Source organism: Grampus griseus, assembly GCF_964374135.1.
Source record: "Grampus griseus genome assembly, chromosome: 13".
NCBI lineage: Eukaryota > Metazoa > Chordata > Mammalia > Artiodactyla > Delphinidae > Grampus > Grampus griseus.
The window spans coordinates 30,515,211-30,535,775 of record NC_139007.1 but is presented as its reverse complement, the minus strand read 5'-3'; the positions used below and the strand labels follow the sequence as shown (position 1 = coordinate 30,535,775).

The following is a 20,565-nucleotide window of genomic DNA, read 5'->3' as shown; positions in this document are numbered from 1 at the left end:
TTATGTAGATGAGAAACTTTCCTGTGGAGAGAGCAAAGTTCTTTTGCATATCTTGATTAACCACATTTAAGAGCAAGTGCCACTATCCGCACTTGACAAAATATCAAAAAGGTGAAGTAACTTAGCCAAGGTCACACTGACAGAGAGACATCTAAATCAGCTCTAGACATCTTGGCTGCAATTAACACTCTCCTGAATCCAGAAACAAACAAGACAAAATATATTTCTATACTTGGATGCTTCCAACATATTATAAGGTCTCGAATGGTACTGTCACCCACCTGTGCCTCCCTCCCAGAGCTATATGCAATGAGAGAGGAAGTGTGGAAAGCAAAGGAGGCACCTGCCAGCAGTTTTGAAGCCTTGATTCTGGAAAAGGATGTAAATGGAAACCAGAGACACATCTATGTACCCAACTATTTTGAGCTGTGGCTTGGTCATAAACATTCTATAGTATGGTTCAAGGGTGCTGTAATGTGATTCTTTGTGACCATGGAATCAGGCACAAAGCACCCAGTCGTAATATGGACCCCTTTAAAAATGCTAGAGGTTGAAGCTTGCCATGTATGTGGTACTGGGGAGCCCCAAATGCTGGTCAATAATGGAATAAGGGGTAGAGGAAGTCTGAAAGGGAGGTGAAATTGGCAGAGTTGTCCTAGGCTCTTGGTATGTCCCCAGTCCTTCCTCAGATGTAATTTTGCAGCCTGGTTGGTACTTGTGTCTGGATAGAGAAATAGTTAAAAAAAAAAAAGAGAGAAGGAAAGAAAAGAAAAACTCAGATTAGAAGTTAAGGTTGATACTAGATCTGGATTGGAAAATAAAAGGTACATCTGTCCTCGTTCCTCTGTCCTGCGGCACTGGAAGTGAAACTCATTTGTCACCTTGGACTAGATGCTGTTTAGAAATCCTTCTAGTTATATCATTTTCGTATCCTGCTTAAGTAAAGAGCTTTTGAAAATTACAGAACAAAAAAATTTTTTCCCAAATGCTCTAGTCTGTTAATTGCTCTCTCTGAATGCATGAAAGTGTGATTGTTTTCTTAAAGGTATAACTTAATGCGGATACAGCACTACAAGGTCATCTCAAGCGGAACAGGTAAAAGAGCAAGATGTCCTCTGTTTAGATACAGCAATATCTAAAAAAAGCTCACAGAGGGCTTCCCTGGTGGCGCAGTGGTTGAGTCCGCCTGCCGATGCAGGGGACACGGGTTCGTGCCCCGGTCCAGGAAGATCCCACATGCCACGGAGCGCCTGCGCCCGTGAGCCATGGCCGCTGAGACTGCGAGTACGGAGCCTGGGCTCCGCAACGGGAGAGGCCACAACAGTGAGAGGCCCGCGTACCGCAAAAAAAAAAAAAGCTCACAGAGAATGTCAACTGACTGATTCAACACATTTCCAGAAGATGAAGGTATATTAGAATCCTGAAGAAAACAAGGCAGTGAAAACTTTGCTCATTAATCAGCAATTACTGGTAGCTAGTGAATATCACAGGTTTGATAAAGTGCTAGAGCCCACTAATGGTATGAGAGCATTAAGTCTTTGGTCACAAAGTCACAGCAAGACCTTGTTCAGATTTACTTTGCAGCTGTCTGGGCTTGGAGCTGTTGCTGTGAATAACAAATCTGATATTTTTCTTATGCCCCCGTTTCTGTGCTGCACTTGCACTTGGTGAAAACAAAAGCAGGCCAGAGCAGAATAGCAGCTAGAGATTGGCATTACTGGTTGAGAACTTTGACACATAGAAAGCTAAACTCATCCAGCTCATGTAGTCTTGGCACATGCCAGAATTCGGTCTCCAAAACTCTGCTAATACTGGCTGCTGGCTTCCTCAATTACCTTGAAAGATGGGCCAGCTACAGTCTTCTGAGACTAAAGGGATACCCACTTGGGCTATCGCCTCATAGATTTTTCTCTTGAATTGGCCTTTTCAGTAAAATGAAAATAGAATCTAGATTACCTCCCCCTATTCCCAAGGAAATGTAAAACCATCTAAAGGAGTGGTACACATATTTAACAAGATTCTATCCACTTACTACCTTATTCAAGACGCCAGTTAAAGTTGAGATATTGCTCTGTAATATTGGTGCTTGGTCATGCTAACTAAATCTACATAGGTCAGATACAATATTCGCAAGTGAAATGGCCTAAAGCTTTCTATTCAAAGTGTAGTTCAGGGCTTAGTAGCATCCACATAGCCTGGGAATTGTTATAAGTTCAGGACTCAAGCTCCACCCAAAATCAGAATCTGTATTTTAACGTGATTCCCAGGAGACTCAGATTCACATTAAAGTACTGGCGTGTATGATTTTTACTATTTTTACAACAAATGGTATTTGTCAGGCATTCCTTGTGAAAGAATGCCTACTTAGATTCCTACTTGCAGTCAGCACAGACAGAACTGGAATAGAATAAACCACCAGACACAATTTGTATGTAAGGTCCAACTCTCTGTCTAAATGAACATAAATTCTTATTAATGGGAGAATACATAGTGATATTGTCCTTACCAAAAACGGCCCCTCCCATCTTCAGAATATGACCTTCACAGAAAGTAGCTCAAAAACCCACTCTTCTGAATTTCAAATACTTGTGTTGTTTCCCTAAAGAGGTACTTTTCAGTGATTGCATTAAGCTTGCTTCCTAGCTGCACTAAAGGCTATGGAAAAATATTCATTATTAGGGAAATAGGACATACAAATATGAAATTAGCTCAAGACCTCTCATCCTATAAAATAGTCCAACATTATATGAATAGCAATCTACTTAGGAAATAGTAGATAAAGTGCTCGGTTCCACAACTGATTGATCCAAGCTGACCATTGTTAAATCTCGTCTGGCCCGTCTCCAAGACGTTTATGTTGTCCTGGCAGCCGCAGGCGTTCTCAGGGGGCAGGAGACCAAGAAGCGAGCGGAAGGGGGAATGCTGCCAGCAGCCCATCCTGGATTCTCACCCTCTTCTTTTAGTGACTTGCTTTGTGAGTCATTTGATTTGGAGGAAAGACCCCCTACTCTAAAGCAATCAGATCTGTCACCATTAAAGGCTGAAATGATAAGCAAGAAAAAAAATAGCAGAAGGATAGTGTATAATAGGAACTTTATCCTCGGTAACGTTTTGAGGAACCCATTAAAGGGGAAAGTCAATTTCTCCTCAAAACTTGGAAAACTTCTACCAATTTATAACCAGAAGAAAGAGAGAGAAAAAAAGAAAGCTACTTTTAAATTTATTTTCTATGTTTCTTTGACATAGAGGAATTTTTCCCAATAAGGCACTGAGGATTCTAACCAAGAAATCCCAAACAGTTATAGTACCACAAAGGATGATACTTACAGATACACTTTTAGGGTGCTTCTTGCCAGATGATCTTTGTCTGCTCACACGCTATCCAGAAGAGATAATGCTGGATGAAGGAAATAGGTCGTCAATGGGTACTGGGTTTGGGGGAAGCTTTAAAATAAAGGTTCACCAATTAGTGTAAAGATTTCATTTTAAATTATGCATAATAAATTATTCTTGGTTCATTTGTATTTACTATATAGGTGATATTATTTTTATAAATAAATTTATTTTATTTATTTATTTTTGGCTGCATTGGGTCTTTGTTGCGGTGTGCGGGCTTCTCATTGTGGTGGCTTCTCTTGTTGCGGAGCACAGGCTCTAGGTGCACAGGCTTCAGTAGTTGTAGTGCGCAGGCTTCAGTAGTTTCGGCTCGCAGGCTCTAGAGTGCAGGCTTAGTAGTTGTGGTGCACGGGCTTAGTTGCTCTGCAGCATGTGGGATATTCCCGGACCAGGGCTTGGACCCGTGTCCCCTGCCTTGGCAGGCAGATTCTTAACCACTGTGCCACCAGGGAAGTCCCTGTGATATTATTTATATTAACTTGATGGGGAAAATAGTTATGGCTCAATAACAAAAAGAGGATACACTTCTTTATGTTCCAATGGATATATGTAACCTAGAAAATCATATTTTCATAATTTTCTTTTAAATAATTGCATAGATTATATTACAGTGGGGACAGGCTATTCACACTTGTGCCAGAGCACAAATAAATGAATGAATACTGAGTGTTTATCTGGATAATCCAGTCCCCTCAAATCTTCCACTGAGGACAAAATAGTTGTAAGGGATTAAAGACTTTCAATTATATGGAACATTACTACTGAAACTCTCAGTCACATATCATTTTTGCTTTACCTGTATGGACAGAGAATCTTTGCTTTTCTTCTGTGAATAGACCATAGGGATCTGCCTAATGCAGACACACAGGAGCTCTTTTAAAAGCATCTCCACTTCAAAAAGGAAAAGTAGGAAGGAGAGGGATTGTAGCCTCAACTGGGTTTAGTGGAGGTCCGGACCACAAGCTTCATTTTCACAGCTGTGTGCTCTAGCCGTCATAGAACCACAGGTGTGAAGTTACTTCAGGAAGAGATCTATTCTGTCCACTGTCTCCAGGTGGTATTTCTCCTATATTATTCTTGACCAGTGAGAATCATTTATCAATGCTAAAATTTTAAGTAAATGATTCAAGCTACAGAAGAAAGAACAGTACAACTCAAAACAGCACGAACAGTCTGAGTTAGATAAGTTATTTTAAAAATATATTTTAAAAATATTAAAAAAATATTTCAAGATATCCCTTCGAGGCCTGTGTAGATTGTCTAAAGTTTTATCTGGTTATTTTAAACCATCTTACTGGTTTGTAATTAGTAGTCACTTTTCAAAGACATTAGAAGTTGTAAGTTAGGAGACCTATATTCGAGTCTTGGCTTTGCCAGCAACTTACCATAAGTCTTTGGGTAAATTACATTTTCTGGGCTTTTCTCACCTCTGGTGACAATGGGAAGGATTAGACTAGAATGAACTTGAAGGTTCTGTTCTGACATTTTGTACTGGAAACACTCAATTTCTGATCTTCAACACCTTGTAATAAATATTAATAATATTCATACACTGCATAGTACTTTATAGCTCACAGATTACTTTCAAATATATGATTTCTTTTAAATCTCTCCAGTGCCTGTGAGTTAGGCACATTTCATAGACCTGAGAACAAGCTCAGAGAAGTTGTAACTTATCCAAGATCACAGAGTTACTTACATAGCAGAGCTAGATAGACAGGTCTTCCTACTCCCAAGTTCAATTTTCTTTCTATTGTATTCAGCTCTTTCAAGGTTATGGTAATATAGAAGCATGATTAGTTTAGTTTTTGTTAAATAATAACATGAAAATGTGGTATCATTAACAAACAAAAAACAAGAACCCCAAAGCCTCTGGATTTAAAGTCAGAGAACTAAGTTTCATGGACAGTTCTGACACTTTGATTTGGGGAAGTCACCTAACCTCTCTGAGCCCCAGTTTCCTCATCTGTAAAAAAAGGGGTTTGGGGCTTCCCTGGTGGCACAGTGGTTGAGGGTCTGCCTGCCAATGCAGGGGACACGGGTTCGTGCCCATGTCCGGGAAGATCCCACATGCCGCGGAGCGGCTGGGCCCGTGAGCCATGGCCGCTGGGCCTGCGCGTCCGGCGCCTGTGCTCCGCAACGGGAGAGGCCACAACAGTGAGAGGCCCGCGTACCACAAAAAAATAAAAAAATAAATAAATTAGAAAAAAAAAGGAGGTTTGGACTACATAACTTTTGGGCTTACTTCTGGCTTAAAATTCTTATTTTCTTCTTAACGGCTGTGACGATTTCCAGACTAATTTTGTGATAGATTAATATTAAAGTGAAACTCTTTTCTAGACTGTAAGAGGTTTAAAAAAGTACACTGATAGACCACTTTCACTATTATTCATGCTCTTTGGCCACCTGCAAATTAAACACCTTGGACTAATATTACTGACTGAATGCCATTTTCCAACAAACTAGTTAACTTAAGATTTCACAGAGGGGTAAATTATTTTGGCTGAGTTATGTAGGAAATGTATGGAGTTGCATTTTCTGAGAGGTCTTGACAGAAGAACTTATTTGGGAACCAATGGCAGAACACCTAAGGGAGCTCACTATGAAGACATTTTGGGTCCTCTTGGCAGCGTATTGAATGACATCTCTGCCTCTCTGGTGTAGTATCTTGTTGCCATGCTTACTCATTGCCCTGAAAGTTTATAACTGGTAGAAATTTCTTTTTAAGATGAAGAAAAGGGACTTCCCTGGTGGCGCAGTGGTTAAGAATCCACCTGCCAATGCAGGGGACACGGGTTTGAGCCCTGGTCTGGGAAGATCCCACATGCCGCGGAGCAACTAAGCCCGTGCGCCACAACTACTGAGCCTGCGCTCTAGAGCCCGCGAGTCACAACTACTGAGCACGTGTGCTACAACTACTGAAGCCCGCGCGCCTAGAGCCTGAGCTCCACAACAAGAGAAGCCACCGCAATGAGAAGCCCGTGCACCACAACAAAAAGTAGCTCCTGCTCGGCACAACTAGAGAAAGCCTGCGCGCAGCAATGAAGACCCAATGCAGCCAAAAAGTAAAATAAATAAATAAAAAGATGAAGAAAAATCACTTGAAAATAGCAGAGGGTATGACGGTGAGTGTTTCAAGAGTTAGAGACAAAGAAGAGTTTTGAACCTGCTGCTTCTTTGCCCGCCTCCCCTTCTGAGCAGAACATTGTAACTTTTGAAGCTAACATAGAATGGATCATAAGCAACTTGCTGAGCTGGTGACTTTATGCACAATTAAGCTTTGTTTGGACTTTCTTTATTTGTAATAGCGCTGTTACGGCGTGGGATGCTATTCAGCTCTAAACAACATTCCATTTAATAACAAGGCATTAGTTCACCCATTAAATCAGTGCCATCATGAACTGATAAGTATCACCCTTTTCCTTGGCCTCACTTGGCTCTTCTGCCCAGCAAACAAAGCACGGCAATGGCATGGCCCTTGAGATGAGAAGGATGGAGGGAGGATAGATTGAACAATGATGATCGAAATTCCATCTACTCACAGAAACGGAACTTTGCCGTGGTCTTTTCCTTTCCTTAAATAGAACCTTATATACGTTCCAAGCAGCACTTCAAGTGCCTTTAAAAACAACAGCACCAACTACTACATCTCTTACACACACACACACACACACACGCACACACACAATAGGAAATGTATGGAAGGGCATGCAAAGGATGAGCACTGACAAATATGAGTAAGAATGTTCATAGCAGCATCACTTGTAATAATCAAAACTAAAAGTACATCAGGAGTAGAATAGATAAATAACTTTTGGTATATTTGTACCACAGAAACTCGAGAAACTACCACTACACTCAATAATATGAATAACTCTCACAAACCTAATTTTGAGAGAAAGAAACCAGATTCAAAAGAGTGTACATATAATGTATGAATCCATCTACATAAAGGCAAAAGTTAGCAAAATGAATCTCTGGTATTCGAAGTCAGGATAATGGTTACTTTTTTTTTTTTTTTTTTGCGGTACGCGGGCCTCTCACCGCTGTGGCCTCTCCCGTTGCGGAGCACAGGCTCTGGACGCGCAGGCTCAGCGGCCATGGCTCACGGGCCTAGCCGCTCTGCGGCATGTGGGATCTCTCCGGACCGGGGAACGAACCCACGTCCTCTACATCGGCAGGCGGACTCTCAACCACTGCGCCACCAGGGAAGCCCAGGATAACCGTTACCTTTGAAGAGGAGTAAAGGGTAGAGATTTAGAAGAGCAAAGAGAGGCTTCTGAGTGCTAGTAATTATTTTTTTTTACCTGAGTGATGAATACATGTGTATGTTCACTTTTCATCAAACTCTGCATTGTATTTTGTCTTTTTCTAAAGACATTTTTTACTTCAATGAAAAGTTTATTTAGAAATTATATGAGAAATGAGAAACTGTTTTAGTAAGACTGAGTCTGAGTGCTCTATGGACATCAGCTCAATTAAGTCTAGCTGGCAACCATAAACAGTCAGTTTCATTTACTTACAATTAATTTATTATTTGTAATCCACTCTTTATTTTAGAATAAATAGAGATTTACAGAAAAGTCGCAAAGATGATACAGAGTTCCCTTACATCACTCATCCATTTTCCTTTTATTGTTAATACTTTATGTTATAATAATACGTTTGTTACAACTAAGGAACCAGCACTGGCACATCACTACTAAATTCCATTCTTTATTCTAGTAGAACTAGATTTCCCACTAATGTTCTTTTCATGTTCCAGGATCCCATTCGAAATACCATGTTACATTTAGTGGTCCTGTCTCCTAAGGGAGAGGGCTCCGGTCTGTGACAATTTCTCAGTTTTTCTTTTTTTTTTTGTTTTCATTAACTTGGCATTTAGTTCAGGTTTTTTATAGGATACCTGGGCTTTCTGATGTTTTCTCAAGGTTAGACAGGGTTTACAGGTTTTGAGGAAGACTATCACAGAGATGAAGTACCCTTTTCCTCTCACCATATCAAGGCACATGCTATCAACTTGGCTTATCACTAACCGTGTTAACTTCCATCTGGCTAAGGAAGTGTTTCCCAGCTTTCTCCACAATGAAGCTACTTTCCCCTCCTTTCCATATTCTTTGCAAGCAAGTCACCAAGTGCTGGCCACACTCAAGGAGAGTTGAGGGTGGAATGGGGATTAAGCTTCAATTCTGTTAAAAATTTTCCATTTTTATATACAATTTATACTGCACATCATGTATTAGCTCAGTTCATGTATATAATTTATAAATAAATATCCTTATTATTTTGCCTCTTTAGGAGCAATTAGATAGCAAGTAATGTGTAGGTCAACCTTTCTTCATTATTAAACGTTTTCCATCCTAATGGAAACCTTGCAATATGCAAGATAAATATGCAAACTAAAAAAAGGGTAATATTGTATCTATTCAAAACACATTAAAATGATGAAGGGAGACCGTGAGAGCATCTTCTTCAACAGAGGTAATGATCACGGCCTTCGGAATGTTGGGAGGGAGATGAGCCTGCAGGAAGGACTTGTATCTGGGACAGAAGAGGTTTGCAAACTTGGTGAATTATGCCTTTAGGAGCGCCTATAACTTTTGTTCCACTTTTCCTCTGAAAACCTTAACATCAGTAATCCCTGTGCATCCCCTGACCCAACAACTCTAGACTGGAGAAGTTCTAGCAGGCTGATGAGAAGAAGAGATTATTTACGCAGTACATTTGCAACCGCTGCCTTCTGGCGAGTAACAGGCAATTTGTAAGGTACGACTCCGGCAAAGAAAGCAGTAGGAAGCTCCTCCCCTCGGCCTAGGAGGGCCGGTCCAGACGCCGCCGTGGCCCCGCCCCGTCCGTGGCCACGCCCCTCCGCGAAGCCTGCGCCTCTTCCTTCCGGGTCGTATTCGGCCGGGCGCGCCGCCTTTGCGCCGCTGAGCGGAGCCTGGGAGTCGCCCCCGCGCCCCGGCCTCCCTCCGCCGGCTGGCCGCTGGTGGAGCCTACGGCGCGCGCCTCTACCGGACCCTGCAGGGTACGGCCCTTCCATTACTTCTCCCTCCTGCGGGTCTCCGTCTTCCTCTTTCGGCGCTGGGGCTGGGCCGGGCCCGGGCGGAGCCGCGCTTCGGGGAGCCCGGGCGTCCGGCAGAGGTCCCCTCCCCGGCCTTACCGGACCCGCCGCCCGCCTGCGCTTGCGGGGCTTGCTGGTGACCCTGCAAACAGCTTACTTGCCTCGGGCGCTGCTTCTCTGCTCGACTGTCTGCCGGGCGTGAGGCGTCGCCCAGTGCGCGCGGTGCAGGGTTGTTTACACCGCGAGGTTGGCGGGTAGTGCTGACCCTGCAGCCCTGAGTCGGCCACCTGCCCGCCTGTGTACTTGCTGCCTCCTGCGCGTGCTTCCTTGATTTCTTTTTGGCACCCGATGGTTTTTACCTAACCAGGCCCATGTCTTAATTCAGGACTGCCACGAGATACCCGGCAGCAGCCCAGTTTCTGTGTTTTAGGGATATCCTTAGAATACAGTGTGATGATGAACATCCACTTGGCCTCCTTGTCAGCATGTTTGCAATGGGAGTGGTTTTGGATTTCCTTGATGGTTTCCCAAATGCTCGTTGCCACAGAGCCTCGCTTGCAGTCACTAATTAAAATATACAAATAACTAGAAAGTCAAGATGCTATAAACCTGTGGTCAGGTAGTTGCGTTGGCAAGGATGCTGTGTCTGGCTTTATGCCCCGGAGGACTCACGGCAGGTGTGGGATCTTGCTTGCTTTTATCTGTTAGAGGACACAAGCTGCCTTTACTGCTTCTTGGTATTCTTAAGTTCAGAATATAAGTACATTTTTTTCCACTTAAAGCTCATTTCATTGCTTCTGTTGTCCTATATTACATATCGTACCTGTTGGTTGAGTAGAGGGAGATTTTCCTGAGACATCAGTGCTTCTCTAGCCCTTTATTAGATACTAAGTTCTTGGGGGAAAGGGACATGTACTTATTTTTCTAGTGACAGTATGCATCGCCCCGTAGTAGGTGCTCTACTCGTTCATTGAATTGGATCCTTCTTTCCACACTTCCTTTCTGAGTACCATATCTTTTCTTTCTCTCTTTTTTTCTTTTTACTACTGTCCCAAATTTTGGCTTCTCTGAGTCCTGCATTTTCATACTCTTCCCTTCTGTTATGGACTTGAAAATCAGAGAGGTCATCAGCTCAGTGTAAGATGGTTAATTCCTTTTTACTAGCGCCGTGATCCAGTAATGCAATTATAGTCCTCTGTACAGTGACATCGTAAAATGTTGCTGTTATCTTTTACTTCTAAATATGGCCAGTTAACAAAAACCGCCCTTTCTTTCTTTACTGGGTTAGTCTCATTGCCTCATCCTCTTAAATTTTGCTGTGATCAGCATAATCGGTTTTAACTTCATAGATCTAACTCTGGTATCCTCTGAAGAAAGACCTTTTGTCACGTGAATTGTATATAAGTGTCCTCCTCTCTTTTCTTCTAGTACTTTTAATGGTCTTATTCTTCATATTGAAATCTTTAACCTACCTCAATTATATTTTAGTATAAGGACGGAATTAAGGCCCTTTATTTCCTCTCTCGTAGTTGTTAGTCATTGTCCCCATCATCATTTGTTGAATTCTGTTTTTCCCTACTGATGGCAAGTACTGTATTTATCTGAGGCCCTAATTCTTGTATATTCTTGGGACTTTTTCTGAATTAATGTTTAGCAATCTCTGGCTTCCTGTACTGATACCATACTGGTCTTATTACTTTAGCTTTATAATGTGTTTTAGTGTCTAGTGATTCAAACAGTGCCTAAATATTTTTGGAATGGACACATTTAGTGAGGGTAAGTTGATTTCCTTTTTTATCCCTTCCTCCCTACTCCACCCCCTCCTTAAAGTTTCTTTCCTCTTGTTGAAATTATTTTTTAGCTTGCCTTTCTCATGGTCAGTTGAATCATTAACCATTGTTAAATAAATCCCTTCTCTTGCTAACTCACAACTTGCCATGTTAGAGTTGCTCCTTAGAGATGTACCTAGAAAAGCAGCTTGATTCAAAATCTGCATGTCTTTTGACTTTGCATTGTGTACTAGTAAGTGGAGTGTGTCTCTCCTCATCAGCTGTGACTCAGGATGTTCTGTACCTGGTCAGTAGCTCTAAGGGATAAATGCCTATAGAAGTGATCCCTGGGACTGCACCATGCCCATTTGTATTTTACTATCCCAGTTGAACATCTTAAATGTAATGATTTTCAAGTGTTGCTATAATAGATACTTACAAATGTTATTAGATCATAAAATAAATGTATACGTTCTTTAAAAAAAAGTCAAGTAATACAGAAATAGCCAAAGGGGAAAGTAAAAGTGTGGTGTGCCCACCTATCTGGTAACCCCATTCCCCAGAGATCATCACTGTTTAATCACTTGTTCTCTTTCCTTCCAGACATTAAAAATACATGTGTATAAGCCTAAGTGTGTTTAATAACTGGCAGTATACTACATATAATTTTCAGTAACTGCCAGTTGGTAATAATTGATGAAAATCTTTCTGTGTCAGTGCATATAACATTATCTTTTTAAAGTATTTTGATATTTCATTGTAGGAATAACCCAAAATTTATTTAACCAATCCTCTGGTGATATTTAGGCTATTCCAAATTTATTTCTGTTAGAAACAAAGCCTCAGGGATTACTTTTATGTGCACATATTTGCACATTTACTTAGTTCCTTAGTGTGAATGTTTAGACGTGGAATTGCTGGGTCAAAGGCTATATACGTTTTGAAATTATGATAGATTGTTCCATATTTCTCTTCAAAAGGTTGCCATAAGAGTAAATTTATACAATTTCTGAGAATGCTGCCCGCTGTTGCTGTATCATTGCCAGGAATTGCCAAGGCTGAGTTTTACCCTACTTGCAAGCTCATAGTTTCATGGTTGCTGGTAGAAAACATGAGATCCTGGGTCAGAGACAAAGCACAGTAATTACAGTAGCCAGAGGATCATCATTGTCTTGTGCCATTTCCTTGAACCCTAATTTCCACAGGGTGATGTGATGAGGGTCAGATGATTCTAGCACATGCAGTAGATTGCATTACAAGAGAGGAACCCTGAGCTTAGGGAACCTGACTCGTTCATAATAGGCTGCAAGTAAACCTGCCTAACCTTTGCCCTAGAGAGAGACATTATCTTTATTATGCTGGATGGTAAAAAAAAAAAAAAACCTTCCCTCTACTCCAGAGGGAGACCTCTCTTTATCTGCCAACAACGTTTGCTGTATAAATACCCTTGAAAGGATAGTTTGGAACAGAGATTATCAGTGACTCTGCTTATAGGATATGCAGAAATGTGAGAGACATGTGAAGAATTTTCCTGAAAAAAAAAATCACTGCTAAAATGATACCATTTTTTACATTTTAGTAATTTTATGGATGAAAAGTAGTATTTTTATTGTTTCAATTTTGCATTTGTCTGCTTATTGATGAAGTCGAATATCTGTAAATGTTTTGTTACTTACCTGTTCATATTCTTTGCTTAGTTTTCTGTTGAAGTGTTCCTCTTTTTCTTACTGATTTGTAATAGCTCTTTACATGCCATGCTATCAATGACCTGGTACACCATTTCTAGTATTTTTTCATAGTTTATTCTTTAAATGCTGTTTCTGGGATCTTTTGCCATGTAGAAATCTTTAATATGTATGTTGTCAGTTCTGTGTTCTCTTCCTTTATGGCCTCCTGAGTTTCCGTTCCAAGGTTTTTAAAATACTCTTTGTACATATTCTCTTATTGGATATTTTGTATTATATATTTAGATTTTTAAAAAATGGTTGCTTTGGTGCTTCCCTGGTGGCTCAGTGGTTGAGAGTCCACCTGCCGATGAAGGGGACACGGGTTCGTGCCCCAGTCGGGGAAGATCCCATATGCTGCGGAGCGGCTGGGCCCGTGAGCCATGGCCGCTGAGCCTGTGCGTCCGGAGCCTGTGCTCCACAAAGGGAGAGGCCACAACAGTGAGAGGCCCGCGTACCGCAAAAAAAAAAAAGGTTGCTTTGATAATATAGTTGACCAGTGAATAACATGGGTTTGAATTGCATTTGCTAGTATGACGTGGATTTTTTTCAATAGTAAATGCTCAGTACTACACAGTCCACTGTTGGTTGAATCTGCAGATGCAAAACTGAGGATGAGGAGGAACGGTGTATATGCAGGGCCAACTATAAGTTATACATGGATTTTCAACTGCACAGAGGTCTCATGCACCTAACCCCTGCGTTGTTCAAGGATCAACTGTATTCTAAATTTACTTTTCTAAATGTATGGACATTTTCCCAAAGCATTTTTGATAAGCTGTCCTTTCCCTGTTTTTGGTTTGACACATTCATTGTACTATATCCTTATTTACTGTTTTCTCAAAACTGACAAATCAGTAAGCAAAATATATTAGTCTCTTACTGTGACTGTGAATTTGGTTGGATTCATCCTTAAAGATGTTTGTTCTTAGTGGATTTTAATCTTATAAAATATAAATTTTTTTGTTCTGTTCACTGATTTCTGATATTACTGTTGCCATCTCTGTCAGTTTTGTGTATACTGGATAGCTCTTTATTGCCCATATGTTTCTTTCAGTTATTCTGCATCATTTTGCTTTACTTGCCTCTCTTTAAATGTAAAACATCATCTAGCTAGACTTTCATTTTTCCTTAAAACCTTCCCCCCTCCCAACTTGAAAATTTGTCTTTATTTATTATTTATTTTGCATTGTTAGAAAACTTTTTAAAAAAGATATAGATTCACAAGCACTTAAAAGAAATTATACAGGAAGATCTTGTGTATATACTTCACCCAGTTTCTTCCTGTGGTAACATTGTGCTATAGCACAATAGTACACGCAGGAAATGGACATTGACACAATCTGCACACTTTACTCAGATTTCATCAGTTTTATCACTACAGGCACTTGTGTGTGTATGTGTGTTCTCTGACATTTTATGTAGATCTTGTCACCACCACCACAGTCAAAATACAGAATCACTCCATTAGAAGGATCGCTTGCTAAAGGGCTTACTTCTTAATAGGAAAATTTAACCTATTCATATTTACTTTTTTTCTCCCCTGCAAGTTTGGAAATTCTAAAACCATGTAGAATTGACTTTCTGTTGCCCTTACACCTCCATTTAATAAGGTGAGACCTTGACTCCTTGCCTTCCCCACATTCTTGATTCAGTTGATTTGATTTCCTTTTTAAATCACTTATCTTCTGTTTTTTTTTCCCTAACCATCCTTTTCAACTTTACCACTACTGCATCTATAATGATTTAGACTTAACTATAAGGTCACTGGTTACTTGAATATTATGTCTTCCCTTTTTAAAAATTATTTACTTTAGTTCATTTGTTTTTTGACTGGAATACTTTCTTGAGTAATGTTTTTAAGAAGAGTTATGGGAAGTATACTTGCATGTCCAGAAACAGTTTTCTGTTTGTTGTTTGTTTATCTATGTGAATAAGAGTTTGAGTCAGTTCTTTTTCCTTAAGAATTTCTAAAATATTACAGTATCTTCTAGCATTTTTTTGAATTTTCATCAGCTTCAATCTCTTCTTGAATTCACTTTATATAGATACTGGTTTCTTGCATCTGTGTTCCAGGTTACTTATTATTTTTTTCATTTAGATTTTCAATTTATTTTGAACACCATGACTTTAATTTCCACGAACTTAAAAAAATTTTTTTTCTAAATTCGCTTGAACTTATTTTATGGATCCTATGGCCTATTAATTCACACTAAAGATACTAGTTATTATTTTAAAACTCTTCTATTTTTTGCATTAACTTTTGTTGGAGACCACTTGCTCTAATTACCCAAGTTATTTCTATGTCTTTAAGATTGCTAATTCTACTCATATATATAAATTCAGATTTGTAGTGACTGATTTGTTCGTGGTCGGGAATCTCTCAGAAGTCATGAAGGTCTCTTTTCTGGGCAGGTGGTCCCCAAAGGCCAGGTGAGTGGCTGGGGCTCTGAGATCAGGCTTTGCCCTGCGCATAATGAATGGGCAGGACATGCCAACTAGTAGATATCTTTTAGGGTGTGCTGGTCAAAAACAGACTAATAAGCTAGGATGCCCATAAACAAGCTGATTCTGGGATACCAAATCTCCAACTTGACTGTATTGGTCCACAGCAAAGACTGAAAACAAGCACACAGAAGGGTTTCATTGCTATAAAAATTCTTTTGTGTGGCCCCTTTGTAGTCATTGGAAGCAACCCTGTCTTCTCCCCTAACTCCCTGGTGACCACTGATCTGCTTTCCTTCCCTATGATTTTGCCTTTTCCAGAGTATCATGTACATGAAATTAAACAATTAGGTAGCCTTTGTGTGTCTTCTTTCAGTCAAAAAATGCATTTTAAGAGTCATCTCTGCTATTGCCTGAATCCGTGACTCATTCCTTGTTATTACTGAGTAGTATTTCATTGGATAGGTGTACCACTGTTTATCCATTTGCCTGTTGAAGGACATCTTGGATATTTCCAGATTGGAATGATGATGAATAAATCTGCTTTAAACATTTGTGTACAGGTTTTTGTTTAAATATAGGTTTTAATACACTTGGGTAAATACCTAAGAGTGGGATTGCTGGATGGTTTGGTAAGAGTATGTAAACTTTATAATAAACTGTCAGACTTTCCCAAAGTGGCTGTACCATTTTGTATTCCCACTGGAAGTGTTTGTAGCATCCAGTTTGATATCTTAAAATTTGAATGATCTGTATTTAACTGTTCCCAGATTTAAGATATTAAACACTATCTGTCTTAGTGTTTGAAACTTGAAACTTGAAACTGCTCTTAAGTAAAGCATTTGCTAGGACACACAAAAATATGTCATAAAAGACAAATGATAAATTGCCCTTAAAAATTGAAAACTTTTCTCTTTAAAAGATATTATCAAATAGATGAAAAGGCAAGGGCTTCCCTGGTGGCACAGTGGTTAAGAATCCGCCTGCCAATGCAGGGGACACAGGTTCAAGCCCTGCTCTGGCAAGATTCCACATGCTGTGGAGCAGCTAAGCCCATGAGCCACAACTACTGAACACGTGTGCCACAACTACTGAAGCCCACGAGCCTAGAGCCCGTGCTCCGCAATAAGAGAAGCCACCACAATGAGAAGTCTGCGCACCGCAATGAAGAGTAGCCCCTGCTCGCCACAACTAGAGAAAGCCCGCTCACAGCAACGAAGACCCTATGCAGTCAAAAATAAATCAATAAAATAAATTTATAGGAAAAAAAAGGGAAGCACAGACTGGGAGAAACTATTTGCAAAAGATATATCTGATAAAGATTGTATCTAGAATGTATGAAGAACTCTTACAACTCAATAAATAATAAGAAAACAAAAAAACAATGAAAATGGGCAAAATAGACATTTCACTGAAGAAGATACGTATGGGAAATAAGAACATGAAAAGATGCTCCACATCATTACTAGTCCATTGAGAAATGCAGACTAAAACCGTAGGGTATCACCAGCCACCCACTGGAATGTCCAAAGACTGACAATATTAACTGTTGATGAAGATGTGGCGCAGCTAGAACTCTCACTTATTGCTGATGGGAATGTAAAATGTTACAGCCATTTTGGAAACATTTTGGTCCTAGAAACAACCCAAATGTCTATGAGCAGGTGAATGAATATGTCTGTATAATAGATATGATTTAGCAAGAAAGGAACAAACTGTTACATGTAACAACAGGGAAAAATCTCAGTTATGCTGAGCAAAATAAATTAGACACAAAAGTACATACATATTTCACTTATATGTTAACTCTAGAATAAAGGACAATATGATTTATAGTGACAGCAAGAAGATCAGTTTTTTCCTGGCACAGGGAGTGGATGGGTGATTGGGAGAATAGAGATATTCTATATCTTGGTCCTGGTGGTGGTTGCACTGGTATATGTCTTTGTCAAAACTCGTTGAACTGTACACTTAAAATGGAGTACATGTTTTGGAATGTAAGTTATACCCCAAAGTTAATTTAACAGTATTACACCATTTTAACTAATGGCTCTTTTAGCTTGAATGGCTAGCAGTGACATACCTATGATCTTGTACTTGGATTTTTGTTAGGAAGGCCAAATAAATTCAGTATATTTTTATTAGGTAAAATGCTCTTTATTTTAATGTACAAATGTATAGTTAGTATTTGGCTAAAATAAATTCACATTTACTTTGTGGTTTTAATAGCTAGAGAGAGATTTTTTCTCTCTAGTGTGTCCATTAAAATTATCTGTCACCAGATATTCCTAATTTTTAATACTGTAGGTTTTAGTTAAATATACGTTGTGTGTCAGCTAGAGGTTTAGGGTTATTATAGTTCTTCCCATTCAGATGGTTTATTCTTATTCATCATTAAACAATTAAGAAACATGTAAAATAGAGATAATATAGCATTAGTGACATTTGTAAGTAAGGTACTTTATAGTGTCATACCTGTGTAATTAGAAATATGTCCCTCTTTGTCACTTGTGAGATAGTATCTTGGGTAGGAAGAGGGTTTCCAGATCTATTGTATCAGAAAATCACCATTCATTTATCCTACAGTTGTGTGTGTGTGTGTTTTTAACATTGAGTCCTTAATTCCTTTTTCGTGCTACTAAAGATTGCTTGTGAAATATTTTGTAAGTTTAGATATGCTTGTTAAAGTCTAGGAAAGAAAGAGGAGAAATAAAACATTCTGTAGAACTAACCATTGTCAATTCCTAGTTTAAATTGATTCTAAACCTCCTTTGTTTTCTGACAAGTGTATTCCTAGTTTCACTGGTTAGGCACTTCCTGCTTAGTCCTGGCCATTTGCTCATTAACTCAGCAGAAATTTTGAAGAGCCCACTGTGTTCCATACTTTTTGTATTTTCAAAGCTGACCTTGATTCCTGGAAGAGAAATGGATACTGTTTACCTCTTTGGTTTTCAAGATTTTTCCCTGGCCTTTAGGTTTTTCTTCCTGGTTGGTTCCCTTGCCTTCTCCTTCTGCTTTATATGCCTGGATTTTCAAAAAGCCTTGAAGCTGGGTAGGAGGCTCTCTTCTCTCTGTTCGTCCACATGGTTCAGTTAAGAACTCAACCTGTTTATTCTATATTGGGGCCTTGTTGATTACAAACTATAATCATAATAAAAATGCTGGAGGAGAATTTACTTAGAGGAAGAGAGAGAAACGTGAAGTTATAATATTCAACCCCCCATAGTCTCCTTCCTGACACTGTCATATTTTTCAATATAGTACATTGTAAGTAATTAAGGGATGCTATTGTTAAGACTTTGCTCCTCCCTATAGCATATCTAATACCTGAACAATATGAACCTGTCTTTTTACCCTTACTCTTATATTATTGCCTCTCTTGGCCTGTCTCTTTTCTTTTGCTTGAGGTTATCCCTTTTTTGTTTAAGAACTTCTTTTTCATCCAGTTTTTCCAGTTCTCCATAATCACCGTATGGTCTTAACATAGATTTGGAGTGTTAAAAAAAATCACCATATTTGAGAGAATAGCTTTCTTTTACCTCTCTAATCATCTCTTTCATGAATCTTTCTTTAATTTCAATCAGAGTTTCTTTGTGGCCAAGGTCAGGTCTTTTTACGTATTCAAGGCTGCTTTTGTACTAATAGAATTAGTACAAAAAGTTACCACTGTTTCACATTCTCTTTGAACAGTAAAATTTCAATATATATACTATTCCTTATTGGAGTGTTTCAAGGAAAGTCATACATTTGATTCTTACCTATTGTGTTTCCATTTTCCTTATCCACTTCCCCCCTCTTTTTCTCTATATCCAGATATGGAACTTTTTTTGCGTCATTTTTTGGTCTACATGTGCCTTGTATTGAAGGGTTTTATTTCTGTGTCTATTTTAAACTTATTTAATTCTCTTCTGCCATCTACTCTGCCAGTCTCCAAAAAAGATGAATAAATGTTTATTGAGTATATATTGGCATGTGCTAAGCCCTAAAGATGTAGTTCTAATTAAGACACATTCTTAGAACTTGAGGGGTTCGTAGTCTATTAAGGTAGAAAAAATATCTCAGCATGTAAGAAATGGCACACGAAATGTAAGAGCAAGGAAAAAGCGGGTAGTGGATAAGGTCTGAACCTTAAAGATGAGTAAGAGGGTGCCAAGCAGAGGAGGAGCAAGGGAATTCCAGGGCCACGCAGCCTCAGTGGGAGACTTGAAGGTGCTGAGGTGTGAAAGCACAAGTGCAGCTGAGGCCGTGGTGGAGGTTCTGGTGGGTCTACAGGAAGGGTGGGATGTGTAGAAGTGGAAGGGACAGGGAGAAGACTGGTCCAAGGTCGGTGGGAGGTTCTCATGTATCATGTTATCAAGAAGACAGCCTTCCTTTAATGGGACCTCTGTATATTTTAGAAGAATGAGGAGGGAGAAGGCCCAGAGAGGAGACTGAGAAGTTACCAGAGGGGTGGGAGGAGATAGGAGAGCATGTGGTGGCGTAGAAGCCTACAGGAGGCAGGCCAGGGAAGGGGGCTGGTTATGTCAGCTGCTGCACCAAGTTCAAGTGTAATTCCATTCTTTTCTTGATTGATATTTTCCTCCATTCCCTCGTGTCTTGATGTCTAGACTCAACCAGAAAAGTCCTTTCCTTAAAGCAGTGTCTCTTGATCAGTTTCATCAGGATTCAGAAATGACAGCATTTAAAGTTCAGCCATTTTTTCTTGATCTGTTACCACATTACGCCTTCTGTGACATTTTGTTAACATCCTGCAAGGCTGCCGAAACCCTCGTTTTTTTCTGTCACTTCATTGACACATCTCTGTGGGCTATTTTACAAGTAAGTATTGTGTTATTTTACAAGTAAGTATTGTGTTATGACTTGCCTTCAGTGTAGAGCTCTGCCTTTTTGCCTGGCCTTTTTATCTTTCCCATATCTTTTGACTTTAATATAAGTTGAGAATCCTCTTTGGAGTTTTAAACTTGTTTTCCAGGTTATTCCATCACACCATGAACCTAGGCGTTCGAGTTCATCCCAACTGCCTCCTTTCGTTGATTTCATGAAAAGCCCTTTTCCTTCCTCCACTTTCCTCTGCCATCTTCTCTGCAGTTCCTGCCATCCTGCTTCTCTCCGCCTCATCGACTCCCCATCTCACTTCAAATCTCAGTAGTAAACATATGTTCTCCCT

General features: G+C 39.7%; 1 protein-coding gene and 1 long non-coding RNA gene across 4 annotated transcripts in view; one reads left to right on the top strand and one right to left on the bottom strand.

Annotated features, from left to right (window-relative positions):
- Window positions 1-537: 537 nt before the first annotated feature.
- Window positions 538-7,680, bottom strand: LOC309831788. The gene is made up of 3 exons (XR_014297634.1): window positions 7,441-7,680; window positions 3,328-3,397; window positions 538-721 (listed from the first exon to the last, which is right to left on the bottom strand). It is a non-coding gene; the product is annotated as an uncharacterized lncRNA (long non-coding RNA).
- Window positions 7,681-9,297: 1,617 nt separating this feature from the next.
- The window catches only part of FBXL4 (F-box and leucine rich repeat protein 4), a 67,399-nt gene continuing 56,131 nt past the window's right edge, over window positions 9,298-20,565 (top strand). For all 3 annotated transcript variants that reach the window (XM_082669099.1, XM_082669097.1, XM_082669098.1), the window contains exon 1: window positions 9,298-9,424. The gene's annotated coding sequence lies outside the window, so the exon portion shown is untranslated. The remainder of the gene's footprint in view (window positions 9,425-20,565) is intronic.